The sequence below is a fragment of the Crocodylus porosus genome, unplaced genomic scaffold (assembly GCF_001723895.1).
Source record: "Crocodylus porosus isolate Cpor-Errol unplaced genomic scaffold, CroPor_comp1, whole genome shotgun sequence".
NCBI classification, from domain to species: domain Eukaryota; kingdom Metazoa; phylum Chordata; order Crocodylia; family Crocodylidae; genus Crocodylus; species Crocodylus porosus.
This window is the reverse complement of record NW_017728947.1, coordinates 83,546,998-83,566,370: the sequence shown is the minus strand read 5'-3', so window position 1 is coordinate 83,566,370 and position 19,373 is coordinate 83,546,998.

The window sequence follows — 19,373 nt, the reverse complement described above, 5'->3', positions numbered from 1 at the left end:
ATCTCCAGACACCCCTGCCCCGCTCTCCCCGGGCGGGGGGTGACCTTTGAGGGACCCACACGGCATGTCCATCCCTTCCCCCCACCGCCCTGCCCCGTCCCCCCGGCGCCGCGCCGCGCCGCGCCGCGAAGGGCACCAGCCCACCCCCAAGCCGGGTGGAAAAGCGAGCGTTGCCCCGATCACACGGGAACTTTACAGGCAGAGCAAAGAGCCGCCACCAGCCAGCTGGACCGCGGCGGGCCCCGTTCCCTTCAGGGGCGAAGACAGCATTTGCAATGGGCAACGGGTGCGGGGTAGATCACGGGAAGCGGGAGGGAGAAGAGCCGCCTCCATGCAGCGCCGCCGGCTGCGCGCTGCTACCGGCCGTCGCCGAGCTTGAACCCCGAAGATAAAAGAGGGGGAGAGGCAGGGGCATCCCCAGAAGGGGTTGAATGGGAATGGAAGGAAAGAAGGTGAACACACACACACACGTACAGACAGACACACACAAGGACAAACACTCGCGCGCACACACCCGCACAAACAGGCGGGCGCACACACGCACACGCTTCCCAATCACTGATGGTGCCCGCTGGTAAAGAGTTAACACCCGCTGAATGGGACCCACAACTTGGAAGTGGACATGTTCCCTAAAGCCGTGTTTTCCAGAGCGCCCCGCGTGCAGCGGTCACTCAGGGGGAAAATACATCTGATCTGCCTTTTCTTTTCCTTTAAAAGGTGTAAAACCAGATTGGACAAAGTACAAGAAGGAACAATGCTGTAATAGCCAGAGATTGACCACAATAGGTTTTTCCTTCTCTTTAACTTCTCTGATGTAAACGCAAAATCAAATAAACTTCCTTAAAATCGTCTAATATGCACGAAATAGTCTCCAAAACCGATGACATAAGTAGGCAGCGTGGTTCTGCCTGATTGATTCAAGTCTCACTATCATCATAATCATTTCAACCACCCAGCTTGTATACAAAACAGGAAGCTTTCTAAACTCGACAATCACGCAGCAAAGCCCAGAGAGTCATTGTAAAGCAAGACAAGCACTGTGCTGTTGAGCAATTGCTTGTAAATCCCTTTGCTTTGCCAAGGTGGCAGTATAGCACAGGGTTAGGACACTTGAAACAGCACAAGGAACATCAGCATTCAAGAACATATTTCAGGATGTCTGATGACTACTTACTTACCTTTTTAAAACCTCCCCCCCACCACTTCGTTTTAGCTGACTTTTCCTCCTCTGAATTATTAAACTTGGTTATAGTTTGATTGCGGAGACCTTAGACAGCATCTGTTTCTAAAATTTATGAAGCATCTTCTTTTCTTTCCTTTTTATCCCCCTCTTTTTAAAAAAAAAACCAAAATGCTTTGCATAATTGCAAAGGAAATTAACTGAAAGGGGAATGTAGAAGTATATACTTTTTAAATTACCTGTCATCATAAGTGGACTTAGCCTGGAGTGATGTTCCAGTACTTCATACTAAAGACCATTAATGAAATTAGTTTTAACACATGTTAAAAAAAAGAAAACTTCATAAAAAAACTCTTCTTTTACAGAAATGTGTTGAAATGATATTTGCAGCTTGCAAATGGAAGATAGAATAAAAAGAGCTAGAGGTATTTCTCTTGATTTACTTAAGAAAGAATCTGATCCAAAATATTGTGTGCCTTTTCCTTTTAATTTAATGGGCTTCAGATCAAGACCTAAATTCCAGGTTTAAATGGGAGTAACTGGAGGATAGTGATTTGTTTACTGATTTCTGGTGAAAATGTATATATTTTATATATAAATTAATATACTAGTCTCCAGTTACTTCCATTATATATATATATATAATACACACACACACACACACACACACACACACACACACATATATGGTGAGGTTTTGAAGGAGAAAATGGCCTTTTGTGGGCAGAAAAGGACAGAGAAATGAAAAATAACTTGTGAAGAAAGCAAGAAAAAAGGGAAAGGGACAAACTTCAGGAATATAGCACTGACTATTTGAAAAGTCTAAGGCCTTTTCCTATAGGTCAGTCAGTTAGCCACATGCTGCATCAATACGAGTCCCTTAGCCAGGTAAAACATTCTATTTCTGGACAGAAATAGTCATTTTATTGGAAGTTCAACCAAATATGAGGGGCTCAGAAGAAGCCTATTCATCTCCAAGGGCTTACCAAGTTCATGTAATGCAGTAAAGCTATTTTAATTGTTTTATTGATTTAAGAATTAATGAGTTTGTTTTATCAATCCCAGAATTCAAAATATAATTTGAATGATTAAAAAGCACAGTGGTTTGTTGCCATACACACTATTCATTTTGGAGCTATCTGGGATACTTTTTCTTCCTTTTCTCCTTTTCTTTCCTAAATCTATAGGTTTGATTAGGAAAATGGCTTAGATAGCAGTATTACCTAGTAATACTATATACAGTGCTGTAGATGACTGTAGTGTGGGCTATACCTCATAGCCTTGACCTATTCTTTCTTTACTCCAGTGGGGTTCTGCATTTAGCTTTTGACAGAATCATGACAAACTGTGTCTGAGTGTTGCCTTTGGCCATCTGTAACCATCTTCTCCCAAAGACTCAGGCATCACGGGTGTCTTGTGGTTTTCTTCTAAGCCTAAAGCAAGGGTGTTTCAAGGTCTCCACGATAGATTCTTATTATATTTGGATACAATCTGGAGCAATTAAGTTAGCTGATATGATACCAATCACAGCTTTGCGCCCAGTGTACAGCTAGAGAAATGATGCTCAGTATTATGTCAGCTAATAATGGTTTAAGTTCCTACAGTGAAGACAAAGATGTAGATAGATTACCAGTCGGTAATCTTAATTTTTGTGCCAGAAATAGCTAAAAATTGTAAGCCAAAATAGGAAATAGCTAGAAATTGTAAGCCAAAATAGGTTGAGTTTGGGTCTAAAATTAATTGCACCTGAAATTCAGGTTGTTTCAACATCTAAATAATTGGTTTCTTAGCATAAAAAGTTGAGTGAGCCATAGTCCTTCTCCTTCAGGTTTTTAATATGTACAAAACTTCAAATGAAAAAAAAAATGAAAGCCTGCTTAAAGATAAAGATAATTTGCCTGATATAGACAGATTGGTGATGAAAAGTGCTTATTTGTGACTTCATGGCAACCCTTATGGAATCTGGAACTGTAAGGAAATCCTGTTCTTCACAGTGAAAACTAGACAATAAGGTTGTTGCTAAAATACATTGTCCTCAAAACCATAGAGTGCCTTGTACATAGCAGAGCCAGGTACTGAATTAACAGGGGAAATTGTTCATCTCTGACTACAGCCAAGTCTTTATCCATTCATAAATCAATCCAACATACTGGTATACGAAGCACACTCTAACAGCAGCATATAAGGAAGAAAAACCAAACTATAATATAAAAACTATAACTAAAAATCACTCCACAGAATTCATTATGTTGCCCCTCATGCTTCCATCTTTCCTCTTTCACTCTAAGGGAAGAAGGGCTAGAGGACACACAATCAATATAGTTCTAGATATAGCACTAGCTTCTGACCACAAGGCCATCTGCACTGCTTCCCAAGGGACTTCTTCTGATTTTCTGCTGATGAAAACAAGATTCACTTGCACTTGCTTATTCACAGATTCTGCAGACAGAAATCAGTCCTTACACTTTTCTCATGCAGTCTGCTTTCAACAGGTTTCAATGATCTTAGGTATTTTCAAGGGGACTATTATAATTATGAAAGGAGCATTTAAAATTATTTAAGAGCATCTGGTATTTTTTGAGCTCAATAAGCAAAGTGAAAGAGATAGAGAGAAAGAAACTTTACTCTGAGGGCAACCTATCTATTGCTGGAGATGGAATGTGAGAGCCAGGACTGTGAATTCCACAAGCTCACTCCATTATGTAAAATTTTAAATTCAAATATCGTAAATAAGATTTGCTTGTTATTTTGTAATTAGGAGAATGGAAGAGTTCCACCAGACATATCAGACTCTGAGAGTTACTAAACTTTTTAAAAATGTTTTCCCTTTTTTTGTAACCTAGTTATAGCCCATAGATGTTCAAAAAGTGAAGTGTTTGCTACTGCTTATTTAGTGGCTCCAATAGCTTTGAAAGCATGTTCCTCCTATCACCTGGCCAGAGGGAGGAAAACTGGGTCCATACCAACCTGGTTATTGGCCAAATTCTGAGAGGGAGTGAGGTCTTCCTTTGTGAAAAGACCTGTTAAAAGATGTGAGGGTCTCAGAAGGCACAGAGGAACAACATATGACCTTTAAAATACCAGGGATGATTGAAGTTCCTCTTCGAATGTTAAAGGTTTTTGTTAATGCCATACCATCAAAAAAGGTTTATAGATGTATTAGAAAGTCCAATTCCCGTCGCCTGATTTATGTGTCTAATCCTATGGACCTCCACGGAGCTACTCACATAAGACAAGCAGGCTTTACTCCATATCTGTTGCAAGGAATTCTGAGGTCTTTCCACCAGCTAATGTCAAACCATCATTCAGAACCAGATAACAAATCTTATCTAACAGTTTAGAAAGAAAAATGTTACTTCCCTATTGAAATCCACTGAACCGTCTCTGGAAAATCTAGAACAGAAATGAGATTTTTTAAAGATTATGGCTTTTTGATGCTTTCTTTTTAAAAAAGTTACTGTGAAACAGATGGTAAAAAAGAAAATCAGTATATCATCAATTTTCTGAGGAAGAAGGCCTAATGATAACACCTTGGACATCAGAGCTCATGTCTGGAAACCAAGATGATGCCACTACACACCAGAGCGCCAATAAGCAAGAAATAAGCAAGATGTAGTACAGTTCATAGTTCCAGAAGTCCAGAGTTCCAATGTCTCTTTACCTGAAGGCAGAAAAAAGTATCATTGTATTACAAAATGATCACCTGAAAGAAAAGCTAAAAAGCAGACAAAATGACTAAGCAGATGGCATCTGTTTTGCATCCCAATAAATTGGCACTAAACTTTCAGGTCTTCGAGAGGATTTTAAGGTAGTGAAAATGTCTTGTAAAATAATTTGTTTAGCTCTTCAGCAGTACAAAGCACCCACGTTACAGATCTGTGGACAGAAAAGGAAAGTTAGAGCAGTCAGCACCTTTTCAATCAGTTTTTAAAACAAAGAGCTTGGTTTCATTTCACATAATCCTAAACTTACTGCCAAAATCTGGTAGGAAAGGGTTTACGCCACTTTAATGGACGTTTTATAGGCAGGAAGACCTTGCGTTCTGGACTTATGGGACCTGTTGACAGAATGAATGAGGTTCGAATTCTGACTAGATCTACCAAACCAGTGAAACATTCCTCACCCCTTCAGAAAAATATCCCTGGGTGGCAGAAAAATAGCAAGGAGGTAGTTTAATGAGGTGTGAGTATTATATTGATGTAGAAACACACTGCTAAAAGGTACAGGGCTGCATCTCATATTGATACTATGAAGAATGTTTTGTCATTGATATGAATTTTTCATAATATCATTTTCATTCTTGAGAAGGGCTGGGAATGATTATGGATTTTATTAGACCTTTGGGACACTGAGAGAATCTGTCTGGTGAGAAAACTCATTTATAAAATCTCACCAGGGTTGCAAAATTAGTGTGAACTTTGGGGTAGTCAGGTTGGGGTAAACTTTAGCAAATGATAATTTTATCTGTCTTATTCCTTCATTTCTCTGTTGTTCTTAAGTTGGTGACAAGTCTGGAGAGATCAGCCTTTTTTAGCTTTACAATTTAGACTCATGTAGTGTGTGATAGAAATCTGATCCTTTTATTTAAAGAAAACAGCCATATACCTGCATAGCACTTGTGAGTTTGGACGGATCACACCTTAATATTTTTCCTTCGTCTTAACCAAGGAAAAACTGTACTTATTTCAGTTTGATTTCTTGACTTTGAATTACAGCAAGTCTTTCTCAAATCACAGTGAATTTTGGTTTTCCCTTCCACTGATGTTGTCTATTTGGTGGCTATACATTTTGTTAGCCCTGACCTTTGGGCTTACTTAATCGAACGCTACATATATGCTGGTGTCCTGAACAGAGTAGTTATTAAGAACAGTCATGAATATATCCCAAGGATAAACTAAGCCTTTCCTTTGCAACATAAAATGTTCTTACTTTTTGTGCTTCAGGCAAAAAGAATGCTAAGAAGTTATAACTGCATTTTATTAGGGTAAGAGGAGGCAGTGAAGTCATCCCTGAAGAGATTCAGTTTGAGTATTTAATAGTTTATTGGTGACTTCTAGTGAGGCTAAATTATGAGAGTGAGGGAGGAGAGCTTTTTTGTGACTGACCCATATATTTTATTTTTTTAAGCACCTGAGTGACTGTTAGCTTTCATTCAGCAGAAAAATGACTGGTCACCAGCAAGTCAAAAATAAGTTGGGCTCCAGCTGTGGGAATGTACTTGGAAGTTGTGCATTTGCTAGGCACAATGTAAATTCCACAATTGAACAAATAGACTAATGATATGTCTCCATTGTTATAATTCTTTGATTTTCTCTGGTCACTAGTTAACACACTGCTTAATATTGATCATCACTGCAACTTTGTTTTTGGCCATGCAGGGGATCTGTAGCAGCCCAGGATCTCACAGAAATAACCAGGAATGGAGAATACAAACCCCCACTAAAAATACAGACACAGACTCTGTTACTATAAGAGTTCTAAGACTAATAGATGACGTAGCCCTCTAACTGCTAAAATCACACGCTTGAGCAGGACTGGTGCATATTGTAGAGGACAATGGCTATCATATTTCAGCTGATACTTGAAACAAAAATAAGCTATGATTATTTATCTATAAATTAAAATGTATTAGCTGTAAAAAAATACCACTCCAGTTTTAGTATTTTTATTACTGTTTTACATTACTATTGAATGGTCTCAGAGATAGTGAATGCAGTGTTGTGAACACAGTTGAGTGAGCTACTGAGTCTCATTGAACAGCTCCTACAACTTGAACTCACAGCCACTGCATATTATCTAGTTTCAAGAACTATTGCCCAAAACAATCAGGGAAAATTATCTCCTGGTGTGGACAGGCAAGCTCAATCAAGTCATTAAAGCTGTGACCATTTATATGCGATCATAGAAAGCATAACTTTTATGACAATGGGTCAGAATATTGGCATAGCTACTCTAGCACAGCTACTTCTGGCATTGGCCAATATCTGACACATTAGAAACATGCAAAAACCCATAAAGTACATGGGCTATTGTTCAAGTCACAAATCTTGACTTAAAAAGCTATGGATGAAGAAACAGAAGTCAAGGAAACTTATGATCTTATTCTAGATGAGTGCCCAGTGAGGCACCTTTGTATTAAATGGCACATGAAGAACTGTTCTTTTGTTTTTCATTATTTTTCTTAATGCTCATATTTTGTGAAGCATGCAAACATGCATACATATGCACACAATTGGGCTATTAAGACTCATTAAACACATTGATTTGTCTTTCTTCTTTCTGTTTCTCATCATTCATTAATGATATACAATGACTTGCCTCTCGATCCTTTTAAAATCTATTTCTTTATTCCTCATATTTTATTGTGAACAAAGAGAAGTCTTATGCCATGATGGCCCATCAAAGTCATAATTACATTTCATTTGTCTGCATTGAACTGTCTGTCATCTGTTAGCATTTTGAATCCTCTATATGTCTTTCTGCATTTGTCTGCATTCTTCCTCATTATTTACTGTACTTTGATTATCCATTACTGATTGCTAAATGCTTTCTTCTTTCTCTGCTTTTAATTTTTGTGGTCTGTTATCAACACTGCAACCTTCAAGCTATTCCAAGGCAGAAATGTTGGTGGGTTTTTTTATTACAGATTTGTTTTGCAAATATATTAAACCACACTTGTTTACGCTATTCATGCCAACATTTATCTACATGACCAATCTGCTTATGCAGTCTGCCAGAACAAGGGAGATAGTTTGGTTAAGCCACAAAACTGGGAATCAGGAGCTGCCACAGCTCACAAATGTCCTCTATGTATGAACACCCTGCCTGAAATATAACCTGTAAAGTCACACCCTCTTTCAAAGCCCTCCTCATTACCTACTTCTGCTGCAAGGTCAATTATAAATTGTCAACTGGCTAGGCTAGGTAGGTGGCCAGGTAGAGAATAAGGGCTGCTGATCTTATTTATATATCTGCTTTAGTTTTATCATTTATTATGATTTAGTTATACTTAATAGTATTTACCTTGAAATCTTCTAGTTGCCACATAATAATCATGTCTAAATGTCAAATGCAGCTCTATATTCCTATTGTTGTTTCACTTGTTCTCCTGTCCCTTTCCCTTCCAAGGGTCGATTAGATCACATGTTGTGTCTTATCTTAATTTAGAAAAGTAAGCCCTTCAGGGAAGAAGCTGTCTTTTAATATGGTTAGTGCATCACTTAGTGCAACTGAGTCCTGGAAACCTACTACAACATGTGACGGGCTGGCTGGCAGTGACCTGGCCCAAGGGTTTTGAAAGGGCAAAAGATGATTGGAGGACTTGGGATTCCCTTTCCTCACCAATTTGGTAATGATTTGGCCCAGGGGTTTTGAAGGGGTAAAGATGATTGGAGGACTTGGGATTCCCTTTCCGCATCAATCAGGCCCCAGAGACTCACCCTCCATGTCCCGATTGGCCCCTTGGGTCACCTGGAGGGTGATAAAAGGGGCAGCATGGGCTGACTCAGGAGAGACTAGTGAGGGACAACAAGGAAGGAGCTTCACAGAGCTGGCAAGAGCTCAGCCAGTGGGGTAGGAGCAGTGCCCCAGAAGACCCTGAAAGAGCAGGACCTGCAGGCAGAAGTGGGACCCTCAGCAGTGCGGCGCACGACCAGCAGGAGAGACTCCTCACTGGGTTCCAGGATTGCCCGGGAAAGGCTGCAGCCAGCAGGAGAGGCTCCCCTCCACTCCAGCCAGGGTCTGAGAAGCAACCTGAGAGGTTCTCAGCTCCTCCAATCAGAGGCCAGGAAGCTCAACATGAGGCTGAGGCTCTGGAAAGGTCAAGAACCTCAGCAGGCTGAAGCAGTGGTGGCTGTGTGGCAGCATGCCTGTCTAGCCCATAGGAGATGTGGGTTCAAGTACCAACTGAAGTGACTTGGGGTGTGTGAGCTAACAAGAAGCAAATCTTCTCACAAGGGAAAGGGGCCATTGTATTCCCCCTTTGTCCTCCTCCAGGTACCAGGGCCCTATATTTCCTTGACATCTTGTGCCTTTTTTATATTTCACCAACCCATATTGTTTTTTCTGCTGTTTGTGTTTTATATTTTGTTCACCCTGTTTTTTTGTCAATGATTGTAAATGTCTAACCTTTGTTGAATCCTGCCCCCTTGGGGCATTGTAGTGTCCACTATACCCTTTGATTTATGCCGGTTTATGTTTCCAGTATTAAAAGGTATATGGTTACGTCCCCATTGGTGGTCTGGCTCTGTTCTAAAGAGGGAGGAGAGTCCCTACACCTCCCACAGTGCTTGTGCATCTGCTTTGATCCCTTCAATTGGAGAGGGGGTACCTCTTGGAGTCCCACCCGGGTTACAAACACAAATAATAAATGCTACATTCATACAACCTGCTACAACTAAAGTCAATGTGGGGTTTGTCATTTTTTTTTTAAGAGGAGGACCTTTGTCTTTGAGATCCTCACTTCTACAATGGAAAAAACAATGATCACTTATTTCACAGGCTTTTTATGAAGCAAAGCAAAATGAAGCAACTGGATAAAACACACTAATGCAAGGCAAAAGTCATTTATTTGAATGTAAGATGAGGTTTTTTTTCACCCATTCAACATGGGGAAAAGGAACCTCATCTTAGATTTAAATAACATCCCAGCACAGGTGGCTGTGGTTTGTCTGGCTCCAGCTCTGATTCTGATGCCATCCCTGGGGAGACTGTGTTGTGGGGTAGGGTGACATAACGGGAGATAGTGCAGTGTGTGGCTGGGGGTGGGGTCAGGGAAGCGCACAGGAAAGATTGCATGGAGGGAACTGTGAAGTCTTGGGGGGGAGACTGCACAATGGCAGAGGAGCTTCTGCAGCTCTGGCTTTGGCTCCAGCCCCAACCCAGGACCAAGTCTGGGGCTGCCTGTGCCACCATGTGCTCTATGCTCCATGCTTAAGCCAGAGGTGCCATATAGGTTGTGTGTGGGGGAGGGGGGAAAGAGGAGCAGGTGACAGAGAGGGAATTGGCAAGGCGGTAGGAACCAAAGGAAGTATAAGTGGCTGGGGACAGGAAGTTGAGGGGGCAAATGGCAGGAGGGTAGGCACCAGGGGGGCAAGTGGCCAGGGGGAGTCAGTGCCATGGGGAACAAATGGCCACATAGGGCAGGCATGGGGGGGAGCAAGTGCTGGGTGTGAGGCACCAGGGGGAGGCATGTAGCAATGGAAAAAGTCAGTAGAGGGGAGGCACTGAGGGGCACAAGCATGCCCAGGGGGTGGCAGGGGCAGGCAAGGAGCAGAGGCAGGTTGCCTGGTCCCTGTTGCTGTTTGCCCCTGTCCTTGCTCCCTTACCACTGATTTCCCTGCTGTAGCAGTTGGGGGAGATGGACATAAGATGAACCTCCAGTAATTAGGTTCTATACATGGAAAATTACACAAATTCAGAGTTTTCCATGTATAAAATCTAATTACTACAGGGTCATCTTAAATGTAAAGTTGGCTTGGAAATGAGTAACTATGGTATTACAAACTTTACAGGCCTGATTCTTAGCTGCTATAAACTGGTACAATTCCACTAAGTCAGAACGATTTATGTTTATTTACACACACTGAGAACATAGCATTATCTGTCTTTTTTAACACAGACTAAAACAAATCTGGCACTGTCATTATTAGGTCAGACTGGCTGAGCTTAAAACCCTTAGGAGCTCATATTGGTTGAGTTCAGAAAAAGCACCAAAAAATTCTGATGTTTCTCTGGACTATCTAAAGCTCTTGGGACTGAAATACTAAACTAGAAATCAAACTAGGAGTAGTTTCTTTCATATTTTATTGTTATCTGTTCTTTTGCTACTGATATATCAAAACTTTCCTATAGCACTTGGGACTTCTAAACAACATCAAGAAAAGCAGAAGTGATCACAAATGAAAAAAATAACATTTTAGAACTTAACTTTTTCATAAATTGGTTTAGTTTCAGTTCATTTTGCATCATAGTCACATGGTTTAACTTGTTCTTTTTTATCTTAACCTAATATTGTAAAATTATGCAAAACAAACCAAAAATTCCAAGAGTTTAGCTTTTATGGCTAAAAGGATAGGTGTAACTCAGCTTATATAATTTTAAACAGTAAATGTGTATAGTACACTCACTAACTTGTAGCTGAGTGAAAATCTATTTTATAGGAAGACAAAAATCCCTTTGTAAATGAATCCGATAGTTAACTGTCCTCAATATTAAAAACATTTACCGTATTTCCAGTTTGAATTTCTCTAGCTTCAGTTTTTTTAGCCACTGGGTCTCACCATGCCTTTTTCTATTTGCTTAAAGAACCTTTTAAGTACCTTTTATCCCATGTAGCTACTTATAGATGGTTATCAATTAGCCTCTTAACATTCTTTGATAAGCAAAAGAGATTGAGCTCATTACGTCTCTCAAAGTTTTATCCATCCCTTGGATGTCATTTAACATTCATATTTTCTATCTTTTGACAAATTTGCTGGCTACCAGTTTCCTGGCAACTAGCAGTTTCCCGCCCATATTCTACAGCTGCCACGGGCTTTCATTTTCTATCCAAAAAGCAGAATGTGTCACCTGCTATCAATACTGTCATTCATCCCTCCATATAAATTATCAAGAGAAGGGTACTTATCCAATGTCATTATTAGCAACTCACCCTGACAAATTTAAAGCACATTATCCACAGTTTATCTGATTTCTCTTGGCCTAGGACATTATGTAGCCAAGAAATCATCACTGTACTTGAATATCTTAGATGAAATACAATGTCTTGCTGTTTGTCTGTTTCACTCAATTTATTCTTTATTATATTGTATATTTCATGTGTGTACCTCTATAACTTCTATCAGGAAGAACATTGAGTATATGGACTCAGGTATTAGCATACATCAGGTGCATGCTCCAAGGGCGAGGGAGGCCACAAATGGAAAATCTTTAGAATTGAAAGAAGATGCTTAGACTTTTACCGCACCCACTTCTATCTGTGACAGGGAGCAAAGGTTACTTCTGCATGTATTCTGGAATTATGCTATGGCAAAATCCTTTGTACTAGGTGAAACACTGCTTCAAAGCTGATGCTGCAAAAGTTAGTGTAAAAGATTAAATGATTCTGGGCTGCATGAGTAACAGAGGGTCTCTCAGAGATGGCTACAGTGTAGGTGAATTGGGGATACTTGTCCTATCCCTCTTTACATGCAGAAGGCAGTCCCCTCTAGTACTTATCCAAAGAAAAAAAGTTTTGAGAAAAAAGACATGATATCCCCTTACCCCTTCTTTTTTTTTCTCTCACATCAGTGGAAAGTGGGGAATTGTTCACTTTCTAGTCTGTTTTATGGATGATGTCTGTCCTAAGGTGCTGAAGGTTAATGATTAATATTATATTATACTGCCTGGAGAGGTACAATGCTAGATAGGTACCACGTGCTATATTTTTCCCATCAATCCTAAAGAGCCTAGTGAAAAGTTTAGTGTCAAGTTGCTTCAAGTTAAAAAGCGGCCTCACCACAAAATTTTGTCCCAGCCTGCCACAGAGTTCACAGAGCCAGCAAGAAAGTAAAACTGTGCTATTTTGTACCATATATAAAGACACAGGCAAGTAAAAAATGTTGATATCCAACTTGGCAGGAAAAGATGAGTGAATTGCACCCATTATTCCCTCCCATGCCCTTCTAACAGCTAAAAACAGCCAATCCAGGACAAGGACACCAAGTCCCTGAACAGTGTCTGGGTCAGCTATAAAAGTAGCCAGCTCAAATGCAGCTGCCAGAAGGACCTCTGTTGTGTCATGAAATCCTATGTCCCAGCTAAGACTTTGGCATCATTTTCTCCATGCTCACTGCTTTGCTGCTGTTTTAGCTGCAACTTGCCAGCTTTTTATCCAGCCATTTCATTGCTTGCTTATTGTTGCCATTTAATTAGCTTGGCCAGTGATTTAATACATTCAAGCCATTTGACTGACTCTTCTTTGCTGCCATATAATTACCCTTGCTAGCTTTCCCTTCCTTGCTGTTAGCAAATTGACTGCTCCATTGCTGCCACTTGGGTAACTGAACCTGAAATTTTATTCATCTCTGCCAATGGATTAACTCTTTCTTATTACTGGTTTTAACTTTTTTTTTCTCTTGCTATACTCATTACTTCTTCCCCCTGGGGCCCACCATCGTGCCTCCTTCTTTTCATGATTACCACCTTCAACTTCACACTCTCTTCCACATTCTCAACCACTTTCTTTCTTAAGCCCTGCTCCCTTTGTCCCACTCCTAATCCCAGGTCCTAACACAGGAAAGAAGTTTAATAGAACAGTTTTGTGTGTGTAAACACTATGCAAATATATATGAACATGGAGATAAAGAAGAGTGAAAGCAAGGAGCCTGATTCTCCTCTGCTCTACATGTTGAATCATCATTTACACCTCTGCAAAGCAAGTGTAAACTTCCCCTTTGTTAAAACACCTTGCTTTCACCTTGGGTAACTAAAAGGGAAAACAGCAGTCAGAAATTTTACAGAGCTAGTGTCCTGCCCTGCTGCCTGCTCCCCCCCATATTATCTTGTTTTTCCAATAACATATTTACCCTTAACATTTTTCCCCTATCACTTTTTGGGGACCATTGACTCAACTCCTCTCTTCTGCTCAGAAAGCCCAGGGTGCAAGGGAACGTGCAAGCTCCATTGAGATAACATATTTTATAGTATAGCTGATGGCAGCTCTGTATCTGGTTGGCTACAGCTGCATGAATCCATCTCCTGAAAGGACTTGATAGAGTGCAGTTTGTTTTGGCCTGTCCCTGGCATACTCCGTACTGAAGGTTATCAGAGGTGTGGCATAAAACTAGCTGTAAGTGCTCCCAACTATGATCAAGGAATAGCAAACCGGAGGAATTGGATTGCTTTCTGGCTACTTTCTCTCACAAGCACTGAAATCCTATGTTGAGATCTGGCAAGGCACTTTAAATTATAAGGTAAATATGCCTAAGCAAAGGAAAGGATACAAGGACTAAACAGAATCAAGTGAAATGCTGTGTGCATCCTTCAGGAGAAGACTTAGAGGCAGTTGAAAGGAAAGTCAGACAAAGGAATGGAAAACCTGAATGAGTGGGGAAGAGGAAGGAGAAGCCAGGAAGAGTGGGTAGCCTGCAAATTGCTCCATATTCATTGTGATGCTGTCTTTTGTTGTATCAGTAGCCTGTCATTATCTTCCTTTGGGAAGCACTTATCAAACCATGAAACATCAGGATGAACCCATCACTTTTCAGTGCTAAATGCAAGACAAAGTTGTTTGTTTTATTTCCTCCTGTTGTAAACCACTACTTTGTGAAAACAATCTTTCACTCTTCCCTGTCTGCACAAAGAGGACATGTATACACAAACACACAAACATATATGAGCGCCTGGATCTGTACATATGTAAGCAAATTCACTGATTATGCACCACCATTTTCAGCACTTTCAAATAATATCATCCTTTGTCACCCTGAATCCCCAGATCTATGCATGAGGTGGGAGTGAGGTGGGCTGCCTGCTGTGGGCTTGGGTGGGGGAGGGCTGCTCCCCACCACTGCGTATGCTCCTAAGCAGCAGGGGGGACCTCCAACCCTCAGATCTGTGCACAGAGTGCGGGCGTGGGCTGCCCACATCAGGCTCAGGCTCCTGCCCCAGGGCCTCCGCAGCTTAGCGGGTGCATCCCAGTGCAGCAAAGAACAGCAGGGCTGCACAGGAAAGCTGCTTCCCACTGCCAGCTCTGCACTACCCTGGTCACACATCCCCTGCACACAACCCCATGTCACCACCTGGACTGCAGCCATGCCATGGGGGATGCTTTGCCGGGCAGCTCAGAGCTTACAACAGCGAGCAGCTTTCCTGCACAGCCCTGCTGTTCTGTGCAGCGCTGGGTCTCACCTGATGGGCTGTGGAGGCCCCAGTGGAGGGCAGCAGGGTGGGAGCCTGCACTGGGCAGTGTGCAGCCCCCACCCTGTATACAGACCTGGGGGGCACAGGTCCCCCCTGCCCCCCAGCAGTGTGCACTGCAGTGGGAAGCCACCCCCACCCCCCCTGAGCCCACAGAAGGTAGACAGCAGGGGAAGCCAGACTCTGCTCCATGGCAGCAGCTGCTGCCTCCTGCCAAAAGCAGAGGGCTGCAGACCCAGAGTCCCTGGCCCAATAGCCCTGGCAGCTGGAGGCCCTTCCATCAAGGCTGGGGGGTGAAGGGCACCAGCAGGGCTGGGGGAGGCTGTGTGGGGGGAGTGAGGGTCAGAAGCAGGGCTGGGGGGTTGGGGGGAACTGAGGAGTACCAGCAGGGCCAGGGGGCTATGGGGGGGCAGGGAGTGAGAGGCCCCAGCAGGGCTGTGGGGGGAGTGAGGGGGACCAGCAGGGCCAGGCAGACTGTGCATGGTCTTTCATTTTAATCATGGATTTTGGGGGTGTTATGAGAGAATTTATGATTTTTTAGCAGGGAAAACTAGGCCATGGTTATGCAGGAGCTTGTTTGGTTAAAGGTCAGACATCCCCTGTATACTAAAGCCCAGTGAATCAGAAAAGATGATTTTAGGGCCATGCAAGAGAAGGATACTGCTGTGTGGCAGGAAGCTTTCTCTCCAATATTACACAACACGACTAGGAATAGAAGTTACACATGAACCAGGTTAAATAATAAGAAACTGGTTTAAACCTGTAACAGAATAGAAGCTTAGTCACATAAACAAGTTTTAAAATGGCTGAATCTGGTTTAAAATAAACCTGGTTCAATGTAGTACAGAATTAACTGATTTAGGCCAAACTAGTTTATGAAACTTCTGTCTTAGAGCCTTCCTGGTTCAAGTTAAATCATAGTCCCACAGTATCCCAACATTTTGCAGCCCTTTGCTGTGTTATGCTATTTGCTCCAGAGAGTAGGGCTGGTCCTGCTCCTCTGCTACCTAGCTAGAGCAGTGAGGGCTTGCTCACTGGCCTTACTTGCTGGCTCACTGCCCCCTCCCCACGCCCTCCCCAGGCAAACCGCTGCTGGGGGGCTGGGGCCACGGAGGGGGGTTAAACTTTCCTTTCCCCAAGTACAGATCTGCCCTGCTCTGCTTACTTAGTGCTGGCTGTGACTGTGGACTACAAATCCCCAGAGGCACCTGGAAGCAGGACGAGGAAGTGATGAGCAACCCTGCAGAATCCTGCTGCTGTGTGTGGATTCCAAATCCCAGAAACCTTGGGAGCAGTAGGAAGTGGAAGTGAACACACAACCTATGCTGGCTACATGCCAGAGAGTTGTGCTCTAGCACTCCCTGGTTTCTGGCTTGAGCCACTTCAGGCATGGGGCTGCTTTTTCTGAATCAAAAGTGAATATGTATTCATTTGCTTATTGGTTCAATCTCTGCAGCCTAGACTAACCTGCAAAGATTGAATCAGTTCAGCCTCAGGCCTTCTGGCTGTCTCTTAGCCCAGAAGAACGTTTTTGAGTGCTCAGTGAGGGATATGCTCCGTGACTCCCCACAGCTTTGTCTGTTACTAGTCCCCAGTCTGCCTTAGCACTTACTAGGATTCCTCTTCCACTGACAGAACTGTCTAATATTACCCACTGAAAGTGGGACTGAGGACTCTAGGAAGTGGACAGTATTGGTGACACAATGCTATCATGAAAATCTCCTGGTCCCAGCACTTCCAGGAAGATGGATCTGCTGAACCAGTGGAGTTCAATACATTCTTCAGGGAGAACCATCTGCTGTTCTCCTGTTATCCTCCTCTGCCCAACTATGAGAGAATGATTAGCTGGAAACTCTGACAGTAAACATTCATGCAGTTTCCAATCCCCTACATGGGAATACCCCACATAGATGAAGCACCTGAAAAGTCACCCAAACTAAAAATAAATGCCTTGCTGTATTGAAGCCCCCAGCTTTCCTGGAAAGTTATGAGCCATCAGGTCATAAAATGAAATCACTCTGATGACCAACTTACTTTTCTGCCTGTATTTGGTTTCTGACATAATTGCAGTAGTAAGCAGTATCTTAGCAATGAATTATGTCAACCACTTGAAAGGTGGAATTCTAAGCTTACAGGTGGTGTAATAAAGCTTTGATTTCTTAGCAAGTCTAGTTAAAGTTATTTTCCCCTTATTTTGCAATTCTGCAATTCAGACAACCTGCATTGTTAATATCTACTTCCTCCTCGGACTGAGTAGTATCTGATATATGTGCTAGGTAATGGATATGCCACTTCCACAAAAGAATCTGGTTGCAATGTTATTATTTTTCAGACCCTCATAAAAATTGAGAAAACTATGACAGACCAACATGCACTGGAAACATAAAAATATGTTTTGAATAAATCAGCAGTCTATATCTTGGACTCCGCCACAATCTGTTTAACTGTGTTAGAAGTAAAAAGATTATACAGATTTCTAGGAGACGGTAGGAATATTCATGTTAAATATTATTTGTCATGAATATAGTTGAATTGCATTTGAAGAATAAATAGGCTTTGAAAATATAAAGGTATAAAATGTTTAATATATGCAAATTGAGAAATGTTAATATATAACTAGATATATATTTACACAAGGAAGAGTAATAGCCCCCAAAAAACTAGTCTGGCCCACTGGGTAAATAAGATGTATTTTTTAAATGATTCAAATAACTACTTGCGCTGTAAGGGGGAAAATAGGCTAATTACCACTAAGGTGCTTAAATGAGTTTCTTGTGCATATTTACCTGAGAGATACATATGGCTTCAAAGGAGTTTTCAGCAATTATTGTCTGACCTCTTAAAACAATATTCTTCTTAATTTCTATGCAGAAGAAACAAAGAGATGGGGAAGTCACAAACCTTCATTTAATTTGCTTATTTAATTACAGATAAACCAGCTCGTAATGCAGTTCATGCTTATAGGACAATGAGAGAAGCCCAAAGAGAAAGAGATATTGGGCACGTCTACACATGTCCCTGATTGTGCAGTTGGTACTGTGCATTCATTTAGTACTTGCTTTTGCAAGGTTAGTGCCTGCTGATGTTCTGTCACCGTAGAGATAAACTACATCGCCATAGCTTATCCCTACAGCGACATAAGATCTCATGTAGACATGCCCACTGTGAAGCAAAATTCAATTGGCCCAGGTATACATTACAGTTTTTTCCCCCAGTGAAGCTGTGTCACTCTAGGTTGTGTGAAATCATGAGTTGTGATCAGGTGAGCCACTGGTGTAGATGCAGTTATACCATCCAAATCGTGTTTATACTAGTATAGCTTATTACACCTGGTAAATTAGCTATGAGAGCAAAAGGGCTGTTTTGCTGGTGTAAGTCATGTTTACAGTATGAGCACTTTGCCAGAAGTATATCTGTAATATGTCAGCAAAGTGATTCTAGCACTTCAGCAGATTATAATGTATAAAAAATATCCCTTTAAAATGAACTTTTCCTTCTGCAGAGGCTTTTCTGTGTGCATAGTGAAGACTTCCCTATGAGATGGCTCTAAGTCATATTGTAGGCCAGATAGTTCAAGTTAGAGTTAGGTTGGGCTCCACCTCCCTTAAGGAAACTCCCAGGCAGAATGTGTCTTCAGAAGGGGATGATGTCTTCCCTAGTGCACAGCAGAAGAGTGGATTCTGCAACATCCCTTTCTATGGCACAGTGTGGCCTGTCATGTGTAAGTGGCTATGAGCCACTAAACTCCTGCCTCTGCCTACAGCCCTTACCTCACTGGGGAATGTTGTATGCTAGGAAAGAGTAATCCTTTCCAGTGTGCAAGGATTAGTATTATTCTGGGTCTTTGTACAAAAGGCAGAAGCAGAATAGGGATTTTTGATCTCCTTCCCATATTGTCTATGCACCTGCAATAGAAAAAGGAACATTTTATTCTATGGTTGGTGTTGTACAAGAGATCAGCTAGATGGTCCTATCTAGTCTTAATATTGAGTCTACCTGACCCACAGTATAATAAGCAGGAATGGTGGAACTTCTGTCTCATTAATATCTGTATCATCCCTTCTCCTACTGGTTTCAGTGGGTGTTCTTTCTGCGCTGGAATCCAAGTCAGGATGTAGTTTTACAGCTCAGATATGTATGGAACATCCATGTTTCAAAGATACAGGTAGCTTATTCCATATCTTTGGTGCTGAAATCTCTAGAGCTTGACTTCTATAGTTGCTTTTAACATTGAGCATATTTATATTATCCCACTGGTTTAAACTGGCATATTTCCAGTTGCTTTGGAAAAATG